The sequence below is a fragment of the Nilaparvata lugens genome, chromosome 2 (genome assembly GCF_014356525.2).
Source record: "Nilaparvata lugens isolate BPH chromosome 2, ASM1435652v1, whole genome shotgun sequence".
In the NCBI taxonomy this organism is placed as follows: Eukaryota; Metazoa; Arthropoda; class Insecta; order Hemiptera; family Delphacidae; genus Nilaparvata; species Nilaparvata lugens.
Genome location: NC_052505.1, coordinates 87,907,537 through 87,928,927, shown reverse-complemented (window position 1 = coordinate 87,928,927; position 21,391 = coordinate 87,907,537). Strand labels below are relative to the sequence as shown.

General features: G+C 33.7%; 1 protein-coding gene across 3 annotated transcripts in view; it reads left to right on the top strand.

Annotated features, from left to right (window-relative positions):
* The window catches only part of LOC111057547 (ion transport peptide-like), a 514,789-nt gene that overhangs the window by 444,161 nt on the left and 49,237 nt on the right, over window positions 1–21,391 (top strand). The window contains exon 1 of one of the 3 annotated variants that reach the window (XM_039422025.1): window positions 12,818–13,146. The exons of the other annotated variants lie outside the window; for them this stretch is intronic. The gene's annotated coding sequence lies outside the window, so the exon portion shown is untranslated. Of the gene's footprint in view, window positions 1–12,817; window positions 13,147–21,391 lie in introns of those variants that run through there. 3 annotated transcript variants of the gene reach the window in all.

Sequence of the window (21,391 nt, the reverse complement as noted above, 5' to 3'; positions counted from 1 at the left end):
CAACAAAAAAGCAAGGCAATGATGAACTTCCTGTTTGTACTCTATGGGACCGAAAAGGTTACTCACTCATTAGTATAAAGTTACAAGTTAATCAACATTACCATAGAGAAACGATAGCATAAGTAGATATCCCATGGTATAGGGGCGTTTATGTCGCAACTTTTACTGTTATCCCAAGCCGATATAGTTCACGTAGCTATTTCCTATGCAGCTGTGTGACGCTGGTAGTCTCTCAAATTGTGTCGTTCATACACTCTCACCCCAACAAAACAGTAAAAATTGACAATAATCGACAGTAATTGGCTTGAGATAACAGTAAAAGTTGCGACATAGATTCCCTATATCATGGGATATCTACTCACGCTATTGTTTCTCTATGACATTACTGAGACATAGTCCTGATTTCATTTTTACATTATATTTTTTGAGTCACTCGCATTTATGACAGCAAGTGATAAAATATAATAGATTGCACAATAGGTTTCTGTTGAAGTCAAGTAAGTATTCTAATTGAATACGAGTTTCCAATACTCTTCTTTATCAAATACTAATCACAAGACTTTACAATACTTCATACTACAATACTTAATCACAATACTAATAACGCTACGAATCCATAGATTAATCAGGTCTTCTGATTTATGAATCTTTGAGAATTGTTGGTTGAGCTTGGTAGGCCACTACGTGATCTGCATCCCTTCCTAGATCTATTTGGAAGACTCCTTTTATTGATTAATAAATACTAAAATCTTTTGAAAATAAATAGTGTGTTGAGAAGCTATCCTCCTATTGAAAATTGCATTAATTACACAAATCGTACCGTCGCAAACCAGCACAGATTGGATCAGCGCCGATCTTGAGATTCAACAGTTGATGTGCGTCTTCTCTTTTGACCAGATCCTCAACAATTGATTATGAGCTCCTAAATAATTTTCCACTTTTCTGTGATTTCACTCTCTCAATGATTGTAATAAACCCACAAATAAGTAACTTTGAACAGATAAATATGAGCATCGATCTCACTTTCCGCTGGTTTACAATTTGTTCCTACAATTGTACACTCTCAACAATTATAGTGAACCTACAATAATTAGTGAACCTACAATAATTGTAGTGAACTCACTGTAGGTACATTGTACTACATTGTACTACATTGTACTACATTGTACTACATTGTACTACATTGTACTACATTGTACTAAATTGTTATTGTAGGTACATTCATCACTCATCCCCATCCCTTGTAACTTGTATTGTTACTTTCATGAATGAAAGTTACAACTAACTTTTATGAAGAACTCAAGCCTACTCTAATCTAATCCCATTTCCCACGCACAAGCATAGAGCTCATGCGAGCATTCATTTATTCAACCATTCTGAATTATACAACTTACAGAAAAGTACCACAGGCTAACAAAGTAACAAAGTTGGAAAGTATCATCCTCGGAAAAAAATGTTACTTAAATTATAATCGAAATAAACTTTCCATCACAATATTTGAAAAGTATTTCGACTATTAAACAATATATCTCACTGGTTCATTTTCCTTTGAAGTATGACATAATAGGTAAAATAGTTGCATTGTTCATTGAGTTCCTTACAATCAGGAGATGAAAAGGAGAGATGAAGAAGTTTTTTTTACATTGTTATTTTCCTAAGAAGTTAAACACAAGTGCAAGACTACGCAAGGAAAATTTCTCGTCTGGTTTACTAGTGAAACAAGTTCACGGAAACTTAACAAGGCTACTGCACTGGAAACGTTTTTCACTCAATAAAAAGATGAAACTTTCCAAATGATCATGATTATTATGATTGTTAATACTTCTCTTCAAATCATGGACTTAGTTCTAACTTTGGCTATGTAAGGAAGAAAAAATGAAAGATTTCCCAGTTGATAAATAAATTACAAAGGTTATTGCATAATGTGCAATGGAAATCGAAATCGCTCTGTAAGCAACAAATAATGATTATTAAATTTGGATATAATGTCTGCAATTAGTGATGAAACGGAAATCTAATATTTAATCCATATAGTTTTGTATTGATTTACTCCATTCATATTCATGTTTATGACATTATCATCATTACAATTATCAATTATCATCCTCCTCCTCTGCTATCATTGAAGTTGTTCTGCTATCATTGAAGCTACAATAGAAACACATTATATTTTCTTAGTTGAGACCAAATTCAACAAACTTTATATTTTCTGTATCATTTTTTCATATCAATTTGCTAATGTTTTGTGACTTCAAAAGCTCCCCATCAAATCTGATCTGTTCTAACTGGTTAAACCTGTTGCATGAAGATGGGAAAAGTTGTATCCATTAACAGAATTCATCGTCGATGTCTCCTTTTGTCTTCACTACAAATCCTTCTGTTATATTTTAATGTTATTTATTTATTCATGCTGCTCTCCAGCCTGCTCGCTCCTGATTGAAAAAAAAAAACAGTTATAAGTCAGCATTATTGTTCTTTCGTATTTATTTATACATTAATACAATATCATTCTCAACTATTGAGAAAGGAACAGCAGGCTCAACGCCCAAAACTGTCCCTTCCAAATTTAGTTAGGAACTGTCAAAAAATAGGTTATGTTTACACTACATGATTTTTGTCCAATTTGAGTCCAAAATATATTATCAACTAGGAATTTAGAATAGTTGAAATCAAATTAAATAAGAATACTTCACTAAACCATCTCTGATAACTGAAGAATACTGTATACTGTATAATACTGTTTATTGAAAATTTTAAAACTTGAAATTGAAATTGAATTTTTATTCTTCCAAAATACATTACAATATACAATATATTCCAATGTATATAACTATAAATAGTGGTTGTTCTGAACAACCACTGAGTTGATACATGAGTCCTATGATATAAATATCATAATACTTGAATACTTGAAAAGAGTATTCAAATGCTATGGAAAAGGGTGTCTCAAATAATCATTCAAGAGCTAACTATACATTTCCGAAGCAATATGCTTCGTATGAAGGATATAACCACAGATACAAGCCTAGTATGCGTTCAGTTCATCTTCAATTCTACGATAGAACGAAATTTGTAGTAGAATCTGGGTCAACTGTTTGCGGAGCGCATCTGTGTTCGAGCAAGGAGGATTGAAGAAGACTTCTTCCAATACTCATTGGTTCGAGGAACGAAAAATGTTTACTTCACAATTGCAATAATTGAAAGAGATTTAACACTTTAACCGTATCATTATTCTTCCAACCACCAACCGTATCACCCGGTCTCTCAGACCGGAGGTTTAATTTCATGGTTATAATTTCATTGATTCTTATACTTTTTTTAAATTTGTTCAGAGAAATGTAAGGATAACAAGAAACACATCTCAAGGTACACTTTCCTTATTCCTTATATTTTATTAAAAATACAAAAAATTGAGAGTAAACTAAAATAATGTAAATAATTTTATGGATAACAACCTATTTACAAGTACTTATAGTTTCAATATACCAAGTGCTCACTCAATATGAAGAATAAAGTTTGATACAATATTCATAATTCAAGAAAACATAACATATTTCAAACAAAAAATGTTTTCTACTACCTAGCTCTTAATAAAAAACGAAATCAACTCGAGAATAATGTGAACTCTGAAAATCTAACTAATTTGTCTTGATCCGTTCACTGCAATCTGCATCAATGATATGTAGGTCTCTATGATGAGCCATTAAAAAGAGTTGCATAAAGCGTATCCTCCGGTATCACAGACCGGGATTGATGAAACACTAACCGTATCGTCCGGTACACGATGGATCGTAGCGTAAGCAATAAACTGGTGCTGTATTCGGAATGACTCTGCTATTCACCCTGAAACGACTAATACATACATATACATACATACTTGAATAGAATTAAAATAGAATATAAAATCTAGTAATTGTTCTCTGATATTTATTGAACAGCTACTGAGTGGGAGGAGTCAAACAAAAAATCAAAATGCAATGCAAAATATTTTCGTACTGGTCTCAGAGACCGGTGATACGGTTAAAGAAAGTGTTTTTGAATAAAGTCATTAGCGGGAATATGGAGAAATATTACGACGTGGGGGTGTTCAGGCGAATCAAGCTTCTGTTTATGTAATAAGTGAGGCATCGGCTGATGTCATTCCAAGAAGTGGACTGCGAGAAAAGTGTTCGAGTCTGAGGTATAGTGGTGCTTTGTTGCATCAGCTAAGGCAGGTGAAAAAGGCGGTCGGTCAACTCGCTCGCCGGCGTGGCGTGATATTGTGGTGGCGTGGTGGGGTGTCTGAGGTTACCAGTTACCACCAAGGAGGTGGCTCTGACTCTACCCAATTCAGGGCGCATTGCGTACGATCACCTGATGTTTGGCCGCTTCTTTCCTGTTTTGCAGAGGCTGTTGCGATTTCAGTCGGCTCCCTAATTTGTTACCAATCTGATACAATGACGGTCACCACTTTCCGCTCCAGCAAGTGATTATTGGAAGGTTTCATTGATTGTTTCCATTCAACAGTTCAAGATGTAGTGATCTACTCAAAATGCAAGATCGTAACCTTAAGAGCAGTACACTATTGAAAATTAAAGAAACTTGGAGAATAATTTGTAATATAGGTGTAAATATTTGTTTATAATTTCTGTAAAGGTGTTAAGTTGAACACATACACCTGCAGACAAATGTATGCAGACAGACAAAGGAAGAATCCCTCCGGAGGTGTTTGAATGTTGCAGCCTACACAGACGTCCTTCCGTCTCTATACGTCTGCCTCACATCTACATACAGACGTTTAATATTTTCTTCGTCTATCTGCTGCGGTGTGCGTTCACCTTCATGATGATGAGGACGTATTAGAGCTACATTATTATCTATTAATTACGGCCCGGTTGCACAAAAACCTATTAAATTTCAATCATGATTAAATGCCACGAGAACCGATCAATGTAGGCTTCCCAGAAAGAAGTCTTCTCTAATTGATTCTCCTGGCAATCATGATAACTGTGCAGTTTCAACCAGAAAACTTGGATAAACTAATCACCTAACCTGAATCCAAGAATCTGAGCTTCTGGAGACCTCACGGCTGTCCCCAGATTTCTATGTTTTGCTTTCAAGAGAAAATATACATATTCATTAATAAATTGTGTATTTGAAAATATTGTTGTTCGAATAACTGACATTTCTATCAATACACTGCTCAGTAGAAGGCACTATAATGTGAAGGCACTCTATGCAAACGCCCTCCTGGAAGATCTTGTTCTATTTCCATACAGTGAAATCTTGTTTAATTCATTCATTCATACTATCTATGATTCCTGTTCATTCGCTACGTTTCTTTTGAAAAAACTGACTAGATTATAATCAATTATCCAACGAAAATTCGACAGAGTCATCTTATAAAATTAATGAATCTATTGTTTTCAAGTTGCAGAACTATTTCGAACTATGTGTAACCTTTTCTAAATTTGGGAGAGGAATAGAACAAGAATTACCTTGTTTTTCTTTCCATATCATTTCGATGATGTACTTATTGAATGAATCAATAAAGAATATAAAAGAAAAAACTATTATACGTTTTAGAAAAGATTGTTTTATTCTATGGTTACAGTTTAATATCCTGGGGCTGTGGAGAATGATTTAAGTATTAAACTACCTACTCAATTAACTCCACAGATATACAGTATTGTTGTCTGTTGGAGCTTGTAAGTTATAAATCTCAATGGAATTGGAAGAAAATGAGTTTGACAAGCTTGATTTTCCTTATCCCTGTGATTATCCAATTACTTGACTCAACAGAAGCATAAAATTTCCCCCTTAATTTGAACTCATCGAGCTAGTTTTACGCTTCACGTTCAATTATAATACAATAATCAAGTTCACAAATTGATACATGCAAGTTGGAAAAGCTTACTGCCTGGAAACTCTTATACTAAACTGAGAAACTCGCTCGTTATTAAAAACGTGAGTTGTTTCTGGATCTGTTTGTAATGCAGTTAATCATGTATCACATGATATACGTCACACATCCGGTTTAATTAGTTATTTTGTCACGTAAATCTTCATCTGGAGTACTCAAGGTCCTCTTATTATTTCACCGGATTAGAGGTTTTTTCTGTTATTCAATCTAATAAGTTCGACGATGTTGAAGTGACGCGTACGGCATTGTAAGTATAAATTCAAATAATTAAGTTTTTAAGAATAAAAACCTGAATCACTTTAAGCGTTTGCTTGGACTTAAGCTTCAAAGCTTATCAATATAATGTATCAGATCGGATCAATGTGAAAATATCAAGTGTTGATTGTTGAAGTTGTTACACAGCTAGAGCTACTTTAGAGCTATGACAGAAATTGAGAACTGGCATGATTGATCTGGAGAGTGTACAGTCTTGTCACATGGTGTGTTAAAGTTTTCGTATCATTTGAAAAGTCCTCACAAAGTTTTGAAGAAAGATCCATTATCTCTTTTCATCAAATTACCCTCGCAATTTCCATTACCCACGCACAAGGAAAAATCAAATTCATGATCAGATGAGTGACGAAAATTATAATCATCCTCATGGGCCAATTTTGTTGCTCTATTTCTCCAGATATCCTAGTGTTAGAACCCACTCACACAAAATGTAAAGCTGTTGATTTACGGTGGAAGATATAAAGTAGGTACTCTATACTTGAATGAATCTGAAATGAGTTAGTTCATATCCCACCGTATTTCATGAGTTTTAAATTTTGTAGGTGAATGATGAGACGCGATTATCAAACAAATTATACAATCGCTGGGATTTCAACTCAACCCACGACAGTCATATTTCTCAAAACTCAGCTAGTTTGCTAAGTTTGCTAACTAAAAACATAGTTTGCTAACTAAAACTCAGTCAAAGTTTGCTAAAGCTCGTACCCATCGTGCGATTGTAAAATCTCTGATCAAAACACCGTTTAATCCCATCGAAGAAGGAACATTCTATCTCAATTTACGATAAACATCTAGTCACATGGTCTTACTAATTCAAGTATCACTTCCATACTTTCCAATTCACTGGAGGATAAACTTTTTCTATTTTAATGAATTATTTGAAAGGAAATAGATTTATAGAATAGATTCATTTGCATGTGTTTCTGCTCTCTACATCAGTTCATCAATCAGTTTATCAGTTTCAACATTAGGATCTCCATATAACGTGTTTCCGCTCTCTAAACCCGATAAGGAGCTTCATTTTTAATAGAATCGAAGAATGAATTGGAAAAGAAACTGTTCAAAATTAATATTCTGTATCATAAATGGGTGGGTTATTGCTTAATAATCGATTTGAATACATTTTCCATAATAAGAAATTATCATTGTTCTTGGAACTGAATTTGTCGGAAAAAACTAAAAAACATTATCAATCAGTTTTCATTCATAAATGAGACAAAGCGAATGTAAATTGATTCCCGTTTACGTTGTAGTAAAATCAATTTGAAGACCTATTAATAACTCTTGTCTCATAATAAATAATATTAGTCCGGAAAATACTCTCATTCAATGAAACCATTTTTCGTAGAATTTCCTGTCATCAGTCCATTTTACAACAGGCTAAAGTATCATTTTACGCATTTTCTCACATGAAAAATTGCTGAATCCAGTGAAACTGTCTTCCTGTCAGAGGCTTTTGGCCTCCTACTCTTGTCTCGTTAAATTGCATTTTGTTTGTCCTACAAAGCATTTTTGAAATTTCGGTTGATACCGAATTATAACTCCTAATATAGAAATAGTAAGTCGATTTCCATTCAATTCTAATAATCAAAATAATTAGCCTCGTAATCTTGTTCAGCTTCAAGCCGATATTTAGTGATAAATAGTTATTAGATGAGTGAGTAAATATAATTTAGCGATGAGAATTCATATCGATGTAAATTTGGAAACAATATATTTCTGCTTTCTTGAAATATTTCGATTAATTCTAGAATGGACCGAGTATCTGTCAGCTACAGATTTATTGAAAATCGAGATATCGGTGATATCAATACCTGGTAAACTTAAGAGCAGCATTTATACTACTGACCAAGCACTGTTATTGGTGGATGTCGTGACCTATCAAGGTGATCGTCTCCCATTGGCCTAGGAAAGCCCCTTCCCAATTATCGCTTCAAACAAAATGGCGATAACAGCAAAGACAGCAATGATAGTTTATGTAGTTACATGCTCAAATTATTTTATTCCGTATATTAATTTAACATCTAAATCTAATTGCGTAATTTCGATTCGCCTTTTAATAACTTTTGTATGAAGCTATGAACCACTAAGTTGGGTGATGCTTGTCTAGGTCAATGACAGACGTTCACCTTGATAGGTCCATCCACCAATAACATTGTTCGTCCCGTTAGTATAAACACTCCTGCTCTTTACTTAGTTCAAGTTTACCAGAGATTGATGTAACTGGTGTAACACCCTAAACAGGTATCTCAATTTTTAATATATCTGTGTTTTGACAATATTTAGCCTTTTTATTCAGTATGAATTACTTACTACCACAATATCACGTTCACAACAACTCAGAAAATGTCTATGTAATTTCACGTGGGCCCCTAATTTTCAATTGAACTAAGATATTTATTCTTCATTCATTGATACAATAAATACATTATCGAAATGATAGGGAGAGCAAAAATGAGGTAACCTTATGCTATACCTCTCTCAAATTTAGATAACGTAACACATAGTCCTCAAATATTTTCACAATGTAAAAACACTTCACTTGAATGGGCTACGTTTGTACAAATTAATATGAAAACTTGTAGTACCCTTTATTATTTAAAATATTACAACGACTAGTCATTCTAGTTATTTGGTCATCTTATACAACTATTTTGGTCATTTTATATTCTAGTTATTTGGTTATTTTAATCAATGGCTAAACATTCTAGTCGTTGAAATATTTTAAATAATAAATTGTACTACAAGTTTTCATATTGCTCTTATTAATTTCACAATGTAGATTTTCAAATTCAAATGCTTCAAAACTAAACATACAAGAAATATTCCACATGACTATAACTAAAATAGGAAATATTCACATATATTAAAATGTGGAGTAGGTGGAGTAGCTCTGTGGTTCACCACAAAACAACAATGATAATAAAATTCGAGAAATTGATTTTCTTCAATGATTTACATTTCAATTTACTAAACAATATATGCTAATTCTAATAAAAAAAAACAGCATTATTGGAAGAATTATAACGATTTTAATTTGAAAAACAATAATAGTCATGATAAACTCGATTTGAATTTTTCGATTATCTTCGATGATTAAATTTCCAATCAACGAACTAGCCTTAAAACGATTCTTATTCAATAAAACTATTCAACTTTTTTTGAATCAATAAATAGTTTTATGATTCCCTAGTAATGATAAAAAATAATAGTTTACAACATTTATTGATTATTGTAACGCAAGAGTGCTCCAGTCTTTAAGGCTGTGCAAAGGCTAAAAATGAACTATTTACTTGTGATATTTTTCCAAGTTTTTCGATTCGAGAAAACTTTTCCATTTTGATAGCTTGATGATATACAAATCAAAAAACTTAGAGAAATATCACGTGTAGAAAGTTTATTTTTAGCCTTTGCACAGCCTTAATAAGTCAATGATCAGATCATTTTATTTGAAACAATAAAATTCTCGTAAAAGAGAGCGAACTTACTCCGGATTTTAATCTAATTTTTGAGCTTGTGAAATCTTCAAGCTATCCAAAACTTGGGAAAAGTGTCAAATATGTTTCACATTGACTCATTTTTTATTGAGAAGAATCATGTTAACGAGAGCGAATAGTTTAATTAAACTTTCCCTAGATTCTGATGATGATTATTCAATTATTTTTTAGCCTCTTTTGAGCATTCATTGTATATCAATGCTCCTTCTTCTTCTTTAAAAGATTTATTTCTAAACGGTAGTTTTCGTTTGTATATTTCCATTAGTACAAGACAGGACGACATATAGTGATAGACAATATAAATAAAAAATATAAATCTCAGTACCATTTTTAATTATTTTGTCACGACAGGTTTCGGCTACTAATGCCATTTTCAAGTCATAATTTAAAAGGGTACTCAGATTTATATTTTTATTCGTATTAAAAGTAGCCCTAAAGGAAAAAGACAGTAATAGACATTGTATAACATTGGACTTGTGATGGAGAAGGATAATAAAGCTCATTTATTGACAAATATTGAGACAAAATTAAGAATAATAGAAGACGTTTTGGGCAATAGCCAGTTTCTTATTTCCTGAATATTGAATTTGTTTGCTCTATCCAATAGATAGAAATCTCTAATTTCAATATAGGCCCAAGGTACATGACACAAAAATTGTCACTTCTTATTAACTTTGTTACAAATTGATGTTTTCATCCGTTGGGTAATTCTCAAATGAACGGTTTCAGCCAGTCACAAAATGTGAACAAACTAAATCTGCACTCAGATGATAATTTTGCAAGCTCATTCACAACGGAAAGTGCAAAGCGGACAGTAGAATTTCTCACTTTGCATGAGAAACAAATTTTGGCAGAGTTTGTATTTGATCAGTGGCCAATATCCGTTTTTACCCTGAGACGGTGCATCCGGTGTTTTTGAGACTTTCATCTGGTAGAGCCAAGTCAAGCTGTCTGACTGCTGTATCCCGAGATACCAGGACATAAAGTAAGTGACATGTGATTTTTAAATGAATTCGGAAGTTCATGAGGAAATTATGTGGTGAACTATCTTTTCACGAGGCGTGAAATTTATAAACAAGTTGGAGGTTGCTTGGATCACAGAAAAAAGTGTTCTTTCCTCCAAGATTCATCACTTTCATGACAGAGGGTGGATATTCAAAATGTTCAAGTTTTAATTCTTATCATTCAATCCATTCATTTTTCTAGACCATGGAACTTGAAATGTTGAACATGAAATTTAGTGAAGATTATTCTGAAGATAACTTTCACGGAGAGATTTTTTTCTCACATAACTCAAATAGTCCTTGACCTTCTTGTTTCGTTGGACAAAGTGAGTCAGACATTCTCTGCACCATAACAATGAAGGAAATCGTTTGAAGACGATTCAAGCTATTTTATAATTCCACTGATAGTCAAATCAGTCTATCGCCAAATCAATCTATCGCCGTACGATGTTATGCTTATAGGAGTAGATAAAATCCATTTCCCTATTAAAATTCTCATGTGAATCAAGAATTTTACCATCAATGATATTGTTACACTTAAAGAAGTCCTCTTATAAATTATTGTCGGAAGCAACTAACAAATCTTATTTGAATAGGAGGGCCCCACAATAAGATGACTCAACTGGTAGGAATTTCTCTTGCTGGGACAATGATTTAACTATTTAGGGGGAGTTCTGAGACAACAGTAGACTAATTGAATGGAATGGAATTGAATGAGAGAATCAAAGCATGTCTGTATAGTGAAAGTCCAAAATTTTTTTTTCTTTCTTTTGTTTCCATATTCTGTTAGGATTTTGTTTGAATAGGTATAAGGGCGTGAGCATGTGACAAAAGCACGTGACTCATACGTAGAAAAAAAGGGGACCGGTGAATATTTCACGCTACCATTGTTAAACTTCTTCAAGGTCGTTGGTCATTTTCCATGGAGGTGCATGAATCAGAAATGGGAATGCAACTAACAGAAATTGTTCTTTTTTCTTCCTGTGCTCCTTTCTCGAGTAAGATTGATATCACGCTTTTCAGAAGATACTCTTCAATACAACCTGATATTATATGACTCAACAAAATCTTTGCTATTCCTTTGTCTTGGAGCCCTTACACGCCCATACTTGGAAATATCTAAACTCAGTTTATAAGATACCTAGCTGCTGTATCCTGGATAATTTTATGTTGATCATCTTCCACACATTCCACAGTCTTAATTCAGAAACTTTCTTGGGTCGACCCCGAGTGAGATACATTGAAGTATATTCCAAATATATGTGAGTATAAAAAGTAGTACCCAGCCTGATTCATATCTACCGTGGAATAAACCGTCTCAAGGTTTTTTATCCTTATTATTTGGTATCCTTATAGTGCTTTTTCCAAGAACGTTGAGATCAGGATGTAAGCCTACTCATCATCAATTAGGTGCAGTCTCACAGATTTCTCATAGCCGTCTCAATCCGGAAATAATATTCAATGATTATTCATCATAATGAATATTATATTTTGATTCAAATTAAATCATATTCAATGATTCGATGATAAATCATAGCGATATATTATATTTAATTTGTCCTAATGTGAGAGGAGCTTGCACCCTAAAGTCTCTCAGAAGCAAGTTACTTTGTATACGGGTTTGATATTTTTGTTCTTGGTTTGTATTGCTTTTGTATTTTGTTTTCAATGTGTGTTCTTGGAATTGGACATAATTCGAACCTGCCAATAAAACTCCACACCTGCCTATAAGATATATTTGTCCTAATTTGAGAGGAGCTTGCAGCCTTCAAGTATCCCCGATCCCAGCACACCCCACCAAGAAGCATGTAACTTTGTGTTTGTGTTTGACATTTGTACTTTGTATTGTTTTTTATTCTGAGTTTTAGAATTTCAACCTGCCCATCACTCTCCACATCTGCCCATTCCACCTTTCAAAGTTACAAGTGGTAGAGAAGATTCTCACGTCTAACCCCGCCTTATAGTCTAAATAATATTTTGATTTGATTGTTGAATTGAATACATAATGTTGGTGTGTCGATGACAACTGCTTAGTGTATAATGAGTGAGTGTGTTGGGTGATGGGTGATGGGCCATGCGCAGGCAGTCGACATTATTTGATTAGGTGTATGGGAGGGTCGCCGGAACTCGCTCATTGCCGCAGTGCTTAGCCTATCTGCCTGCAGTGTTGTGTCCTGCTCTCTGTTCAGGCTACGCATCATTGTTCGCGTAGATGTTCGCGTGTTCTCGACTGCGCCGCGCGGCGAACGGCTCGTTGCTCGTTGTATGTCCCGGTCGGCGATAGGCGTTCAATCGTTCGCTGGTAGCACAGAGGAAGGAATAGTTATATATTAATCTCTGCTGCTAGGCACCGCCGTTACTCCTCTAACGATTATGAAACTTTTCAGTTTGAACTTTGTGAGAAGGTGCCGTTCAGTTCGCTCACCCAGTCCGCTAGCAAGCCGTCTGGCCTCTGCCCCGCTATTGTCAGGTAATTTGTAGCCTACAAATACCTTGAATTGAATGAAATCTTGATATCTTGAATAATACCTCGATTAATAAATATCTTGATTCATCATACCTCAAATAAATTGAGAACACCTCGAAGTTTTATAACATCCGAAAATAGTTGAAATAAAACACTATTCAAGGCAGTATTTTAACTAAAATACATTCTTATGTTTGAGAAAACGATGAAGTCGAAACGGCAGCTATACATTAGTTTTGATAGACTTAGTGAAGATTTATAATAACTATACAATTTATTCAAGTATGCCCTTACAAAACTTGCAGCTGTAATTGAGATTTATGTCTACAGATGTAGTTCTTTCTACTCCATCAATGCTATACATCTTCACTTTGCAGTAAAAAGTCCCTTTCCCTGAAGTTGGCGCCAATACATTCCCTTCGTCATCATTTATGGGGGACAGTTGTCGATTCATGAGGTGGTATAATAATTATTATCACTTTCTGAATCCTGATCATATTAATTTCAATAGAACTATTTATATAAATTTCTAAGAAATCGCCCAACTTCCTTTTAAACTGAATGTCAGCAATTTACCCGAGACGTAATAATCGCTTATTAATCATACCCTTCTCATAAATGAATTAGGAATTTATTCAAAAGGATAAAATACCGAAGTTTCTAGAAAGTACAAGATTGTAATACGCGTATTCTAGGAAGTATCCAGTGGTTTTACCACTGTATTCTAATAAGATTATGCTAAGCTAATTTGTAATTGCTCATTGTTAAGCGCAAGGAGTTGTCAAGGCTCATGAATTGCTATTTAAAAACTGACATCTAAATTGGGATCTTTGGATGGAGATATATATCAGAGCACGATTGATTGTCAGTCGATATGGCATTTTTGCATTTCAAATTACCATTCAAGAAATTCAATTCGCTGCAATTGATTGAGATGAAGAAGCAGAATGGAAACCAACAAAGCTCGACTGTGTCGATGAATAAATAGAAGGTAATCCTAAATCAAGATCAGTTTGATATTAGATTCGATTCAGATTCCTTCAAAGAGTTTTCTCCCCAAAAGATGAAAGTAAGTCAATCCCAGTCTTTTAAACTAATTTCAACACTGTCTTATTTTAATAATTTTCCATGCTAATATTTTCTTTCTTGATTTTTGCATTCTGATGACTGTGAAAATAGAAGAAAATAGAAAATAGAAGTTATATTGTAAGATGTTCTTATACTAATTATAATTAGATTCCATATCAAAACTGCACATGTTTGAAGAGACGTCAGAGGGTGATGAGTGATGTATACACTGATCAGGTTTCTTTCACGTTATTTGGATCACGATAATAATAAATTTTGGAGAGTGTAAATTTATACAGGATTGATAAACCGTTTCATTCTAGAATTCAAAAAGAAAAACCTAAAAATTTTAAATGGAATATGTTGAATGAAAAGGATACTCGTAAAAGAAGAATAATCAAAGAAGGGGCTGAGTTGGCCTAATAAAAAAAGAAAGCTCTTTTGGCTTTCACTTCAAATATTTTTGTGATGATCTCCACCATTGAAAGTACGATGAACATAACTCTTCATAAAGTCTCCATAATTTTCTCATATCTGGGGATGAAATGAGTTTCAAGTCTCAAAGATCAATATCCATACCATGCAAACTAAAAGTCGTTAAATTCTGGATTGAAATTCAACCAATCTTATCATAGATGGAGATAAATTAGAAATTGCATTTGTTCAAATGCTAATTAATGAATTTCTATCTAGCTGTACACCCTGTTTTCAATATTTGAAGTCTTCGGGGTGATTTACAGCATTTAATTTGGATTTTCGTTTAATAATAATTGAATCTTATCATCTTGAATCTATCACGGTATGACGTCTCTTGCAGCCAGCAAGAGTACAACATAATTATTATGATTTGCAACGAATGAGCAATTGAATGTTAAATTCAATTACCTTTCCAACAATCCTATGTAAGTTACATAAAAGTTATAGCCACCAAGAATCAGTCGAGTTCTTTTCCAAGTGTTATCGGATGGATGAAGAGACCGCTCATTATGTCTCTAGTCTGGGAATTACGTCGTCATTACATGTTCATTCTCAGATCATTTTAGACTGGGCCAGGTAATTGGCACAAAGATAGATAGTGCAAGTTTTAACCAACAAATATTTTCGAAGTATCAGTTTGGAATACAAGAAAAACAGGATTGCGAAAAATGCGTATCCGGTGAGTTAACAATTAACATGCAATTGTCCGAGGCAAAAATTTTAATGAGCTCTCCAGTTGATTGCGGAGAAGGTAGGCGACATCAAAGAGATCCACCTCCTTTGTTTCTCCTCTACTCTTTAGTTACTGTATTCCATTTCTGCTTTCAGTTACTTTATTTTCATTAAAGGCAAAGGGCCTACACAGTCTTCATTGTACTCGTCTGATAAATCAATGCAATAATCAATGTTTGAACAGTGAAATTTATGACTGTTAATGAAGAAGAAAAACTATACGAACTATTTAAATAATCCTTTGTTGAATGCAGAGGAGAAAAAAGCATGCAATTTTAACCCAAATTATTATAAGAAGTGAAATAAGTGAAAGAATATTTTGAAAATGAATTAACTCACATGTTCCTAAACCGTCACATCAGCTTAAAAACTTCATTTTTTTTGGTAAATCAATCAATTAGGAGGTAGCAGGATTTCCATTAAACGTCTCTCCAATGCTATTGGTGAATGCCACATACATTGTAGCAACATCCATTGAAATATTATGGATTGATTGATACATACAATAAGTAGGGTAGCCGTCTAGTTGTCACCCCGACTACTTGAAACCTGGTCATTTTGGCCTTAGGCGACTACTTGTACCCTCGTAAAAATATGCCATTGCCGTCAAGTTGTCCCCCCGACTACTTGACACCTACTGGACCAAAGGTGCCAACTAGTCAAGACCGTAAACGACAACTTGACACCTCGCACCCTCGCGTCAGGGTGTCCCCTCGACTAGTTGTCACCTCCTCAGAAAGGAGACAAGTAGACGGGTATGGCTCACGTCTACTTCAAATCAAATCAAATAATTTTTATTTTGACAGTATAGCATAATACATACAATAAATAAAATGAAACACGTTTGAATTAACAATAATGAATGAATACTGCAATTTGTTTAAGATAATCTCGAAAATAATAGGCCTAATAGAAAGTCAAAATAAAAAATACTACTTGCTGAATTAAAACAAATTCGCTCGCAAGTAGGAGTATCAATAACAACAAAAAAAAAATTCTTGATGCTACATTCACACACAGATTCACACACCATTCACGCACTAATATAATAATTCAAGTGTGTACAATCCAACTTCAACCATGATGAAGTCCATGAAGTTAACCAATGACAATGAACAACCCCTCAATATTTTCAGGTGGAGAAGAAATAAGCCATTTGATAATTTGTTTCTCAAATGAACGAATGTTATTGATTTGTTTTATGTTATCAGGTACATTATTAGAAAATTTTGGACTCAGAAAGACAAAAGATTTTTGAAAAAAAGTTCTATAAGCTTTAGGTGGACTTAAAAAATTGTTTGTTACACTTCTTTACACACACATACATAAAATACAAGTAATATTAAATTACAACAAGAATAAACAACTAGCAAAATTAGTACAAAAAAAACAAACATTCTTGTTGCATATAAATGATAACCCTCATACATTTGCCTACTAGGATCCCCGGATTGCATAAAGAAAGGAGATAATACTTTAAAAACATAGATGTAGCGCAAAGGTAAACAATTGTACATTTGGGAATGAGTGCTCGGTTCTCCTTACACCCTTCATAACACGGACTATTGATTTTTGCATAGTGACTAACGGCTTTATATGTGTTTTATAAGTGGAGCCCCAAAAAGGTTATTCCGTAGTTCAACTTAGAATCTACAAGAGCAAAATACAATTGTCTTAAAACCGGTTGAGGTAAAAGTTTTCTAAGAAAGTAGAATTTTCTTAAAAGTATCAAAAGATATGTTTTTAAATTACACATATGGTGGGTCCATGTGAGCCTCCTGTACTTGTCCCCTAAGAACCAGTTTTAAAAGGGGACAAGTAGTCGGGTTGACACCTAGTCGCGTACCCCAATAAGTACATCATCAAAAATGTTGGGGAGAGAAAAAATAATGTAACCTTATGCTATACCTCTCCAAAATTTCGATAAGCTTACAGATAGTCCGAAATAGGAGTAGTCTTATGGTAGTTCACTTCATGAATTTTTAGTTCTTTATTATTTTCGCAGAAGTAGATTTTTAGATTTAGATACTTCAAAAACAAACATAGAAAAAAAAATCATATTATTAAATTACATCCTGATGGAAATAAAATCTTCCTCTAGCTTATAGTTTTTTTACAATCTCAAATCTCTAGACTCAAGATTTGAAATGGGATGTTGAATTCTATCAACTCTTATTGTATTCGGAAACAAGTTGATACAGCCCGTTTTCAATCATCGATGGAACCTTCTATTAAACATCAACCATCCTCAATCAATAATGAATCCATATTCTGCCATTCATGATACCTCATTGCGTTCTTCAAATAATAAATTGATAATAGCAATGAAAATCCAAATCACAACTCCTTTTTCTCTACTAGTGTTAGCCCTCAGTATATTATGATACTAAAAAAGTGCGTAGCTGACATATCAACCTAATTATGTCTAACAATATTGACCCTATTAGGACAAACCCAATTTTCTGCTACGGTTGACTTTACGATTATTGCACAGCTCTGATGAACAGATGGACTTACCAGCAGGGGATCCTTCTCTAGCGTTTTATGGCATTACGCGCCAAATCAATTTGACCAGTCCCAGACAATATCGGTAATAAATTGTCCCCTTCAAGGAGGTGTAGGCCATACTTTTATATCCTTCTATTGGCCAGATGCGTGTTCACTTGGTCACATTACTCAGGGGACAGGCAGGACTTACACACCATTTTGAAGTTGTCTCTACATGGAAGCGGATCAAAACTTTTTTTGTCAAGACTCTCAATACAATACAATACAATACAATACAATATAATACAATACAACACAATACAATACAATACAATACAATAGTCCTGTCTAGAGAATGATAAAAGAGAGTGATATTAGAGTGATTACAGTGCATTGATTATCAATATAAAATCTAGATTAATCGCCAAGATTGGTTTCAAATCTTCATTGTATTTCTCTGTATTGGTTCATCAATGATCTTGGAAGTAATCACACAAAGAGCCTCCTAAAATAATAGTGAAAAGTTGTGTATTACGATTTACATCAGCTAAAGATCATTTACAACTGAGATGATAATTTTTGAAGGACTTCATCAAGCTGTAAATCAAGTTCTAAGGTCTAAGGTGTATCAGCTTGAAAGTTGAGTTTGTCAGTCATAACCGCTCATTATAAACATTATCTGTATCTTAGTATATAGAACTAGATAAAATTGAAATTTATTCTTCCAAAAAATACATTACATTACAATATATAACTGAAAATAGTGGAAAAATACTGTTTTAAACAACCCCTCAGAATTTAAAATCATTATGCATTTAAATCATATAACATTATGGCGAATAGCCTGCCTCGAATGTGAAGTGTTCACTTCACTTCTCTTATCACTGGTTGCTTAAAAAACTTTCTATAACTCTATTTTCTAACTTTTTTATATATTTTTTTTCAGTCTAAAATATATAGTTTCAAGTTGCATGGTGTATTTGCGTGTGTGAAAGTGTGTGTTTGCGTGAAATGTCATTGTTTCTTGCTTAAAAAACTTTCTATAACTCTATTTTCTAACTTTTTTATTATTTTTTTCAGTCTAAAATATATAGTTTCAAGTTTCAATATTCTACAAAATTGAATGAAATTGTTTTTTTTCAAATAATGATTTATACTTTTTTATCATATTACTTATTATTCTATTCGAAATAATATTTCCTTATGTTGTGATGTAGATACATTAGAATTGTATAGGAGGGTCAAGTGGGAGAGAGGGCCGGATGCGCCCTAACTTCGCCCTCCAGGTTAAAATAAAGGCAGCCTATCTATCTATCTATCTTACAGTGCGGGGTCGTTCATGTTCCATAATATGCATTATTTTAAAATCATATAACATTATGGCGAATAGCCTGCCTCGAATGTGAAGTGTTTACTTTACTTCTCTTATCAAAGTGAATATATTACATTTTTCAAGTCATTGATTAAGATTCTAAATTTTAAATAAGGAAGATTTCTTGAAATAATTGAAAAGAATATGATTATCGAAGACTATACTTCGCTCCTCGGTAAATTCTCTTCTGCTACTCCCGTCCATGCATATTAGTAGAAGACATCTTTAATATCACTATGTTTTACCATCCTCTTATATGGTACCTGTTCGTTCTTGGAACCATAATCTTCCATCTACAACACACTACGGTACTATAAGCAGCAATTATGATTGTAAAAAGTGGATAGAATAGATATAGATGAAAACACCTATAGTCTACAAGTACTTTTATCAAGATTGAGTTCTCAGGTTGACTATAAAAGGAGAGCTTCAATAAAACAATGTGGATAAATAATCCGTTCATTTCCCATAAGCCTCGCGTTGGTTAACTGCAATGATACTGTTATCGATGATCTGAACGAAAGAATGAAGAATGAACGATTGTTTCATTTCTACATTACAAAATAATACAACCTACATTCTTGATATTGAGTTGATCGTGACTAAATATAGATAGGATCATTTACTATGTACCTATGAGAGATACAATCGCTACTTCAATCAAGTGTAGGAAATAATCCAGTAAAAGGCATCAATATGAATCTTCTATTTACTAGTTATAATTTAAAGTGTGATGATTGTATGTTTACTAAACATAGGTACCTTTTACAGGACACAATTAACGACATATTAGAAATTCAAGAAGAATATTTTCTGTTTCTATCTTTGAACTTATTTGAAATAAATTTGGCGGTTTACCGTTGTTTTTAATTCAATAATATGAGTAGCTAGTTCACGTTAACAGTGTAGCTACTAAGCCTAGTAAGCACAAATATTATTATCAGGGTGCTTTCGACATGTTTTTTATTGGAATAATGGGATAATCGGTGATCAATGGGTTCGGCATTTAGAAGAGTCTTAAGCCTCGCACAAACACATCAATTTTTGTTCGTACGGTATTTTGCCGTCCTTATAAATTCTATTAGATCAAACAGATGATTTCAAACAATTTCCGTTTAATCTGATAGAATTCATAAGGACGGCAAAATATCGTACGAACAAAAATCGATGTGTGTATGCGGGGCACTCATCTGCGATTGAAATTCAAAGTGGTGATATCATTAATTGTAAGAATATTTCATTAGAACAAAGTGAATCCCAAAGACGAGTCTCAAAAGAGACTCTCCAAAATCTCAGCTCTGCCTTCCAGCTCTGAATCTAATTCAAACTTTTCAAATCGTTTTTGTAATAAATACTTGAATGAATAACCCGCTTATTGCATTCTTATCGTAAAATACACTTCTCAGGACAATAACATGCAATTCATATAGAAGTAGAAGTGGGTGAATCAGTAGTCAACGCCTCAAAAACCAAGGAGTTTTCTGATTGGTCGATGAACAGTCGCCATTTTACCTTCACAGCTTACCGCCAATAGGAAGCAAGCAGCTTGAGAACGGCACATGCAAGTTATTGACCAATGAGACTGCTCGTTGATTTTGGGGCGTGACTTACATTACCGTAGCCACTCCCATATTTTTAGTATTTCGAATTAGTTCTGCCTTCCTCCGCTAGAATTCCCTTTCTCTCCAATATGCGCCAACTCATTAAATCTGGCCCTGGATGAAGATGTACTGTTCCACAATCGCCCAATAGGATTTGAAAAGGGTCTTGCACATGAGTTTTATCGTAGAGAAAAGAAAGACTTATGCTTTTATCCTTTTCTCTATGCCTTTATTCAAGTGATCCAGAGAGTTATGAGCGACGAGAATTAAGTCTATGATTTATATTTCTCGAGATTCATTAAATTTGAAAATATTACCCCGACGAATCTCCATCTTTGATTATCCAGATAGATTTAGGAATTTAATAGACATAAATGTAGGCCCATGATATATATTATACTTTGATTGATACTTTGAGTGTTGTTCACTGATGATTGTAGTTACAATGTTCAGCTTAAACAATTATTTTGGCATAATTTATTGTCTTGAGTGTAGAGATGTCTCTGCCTTC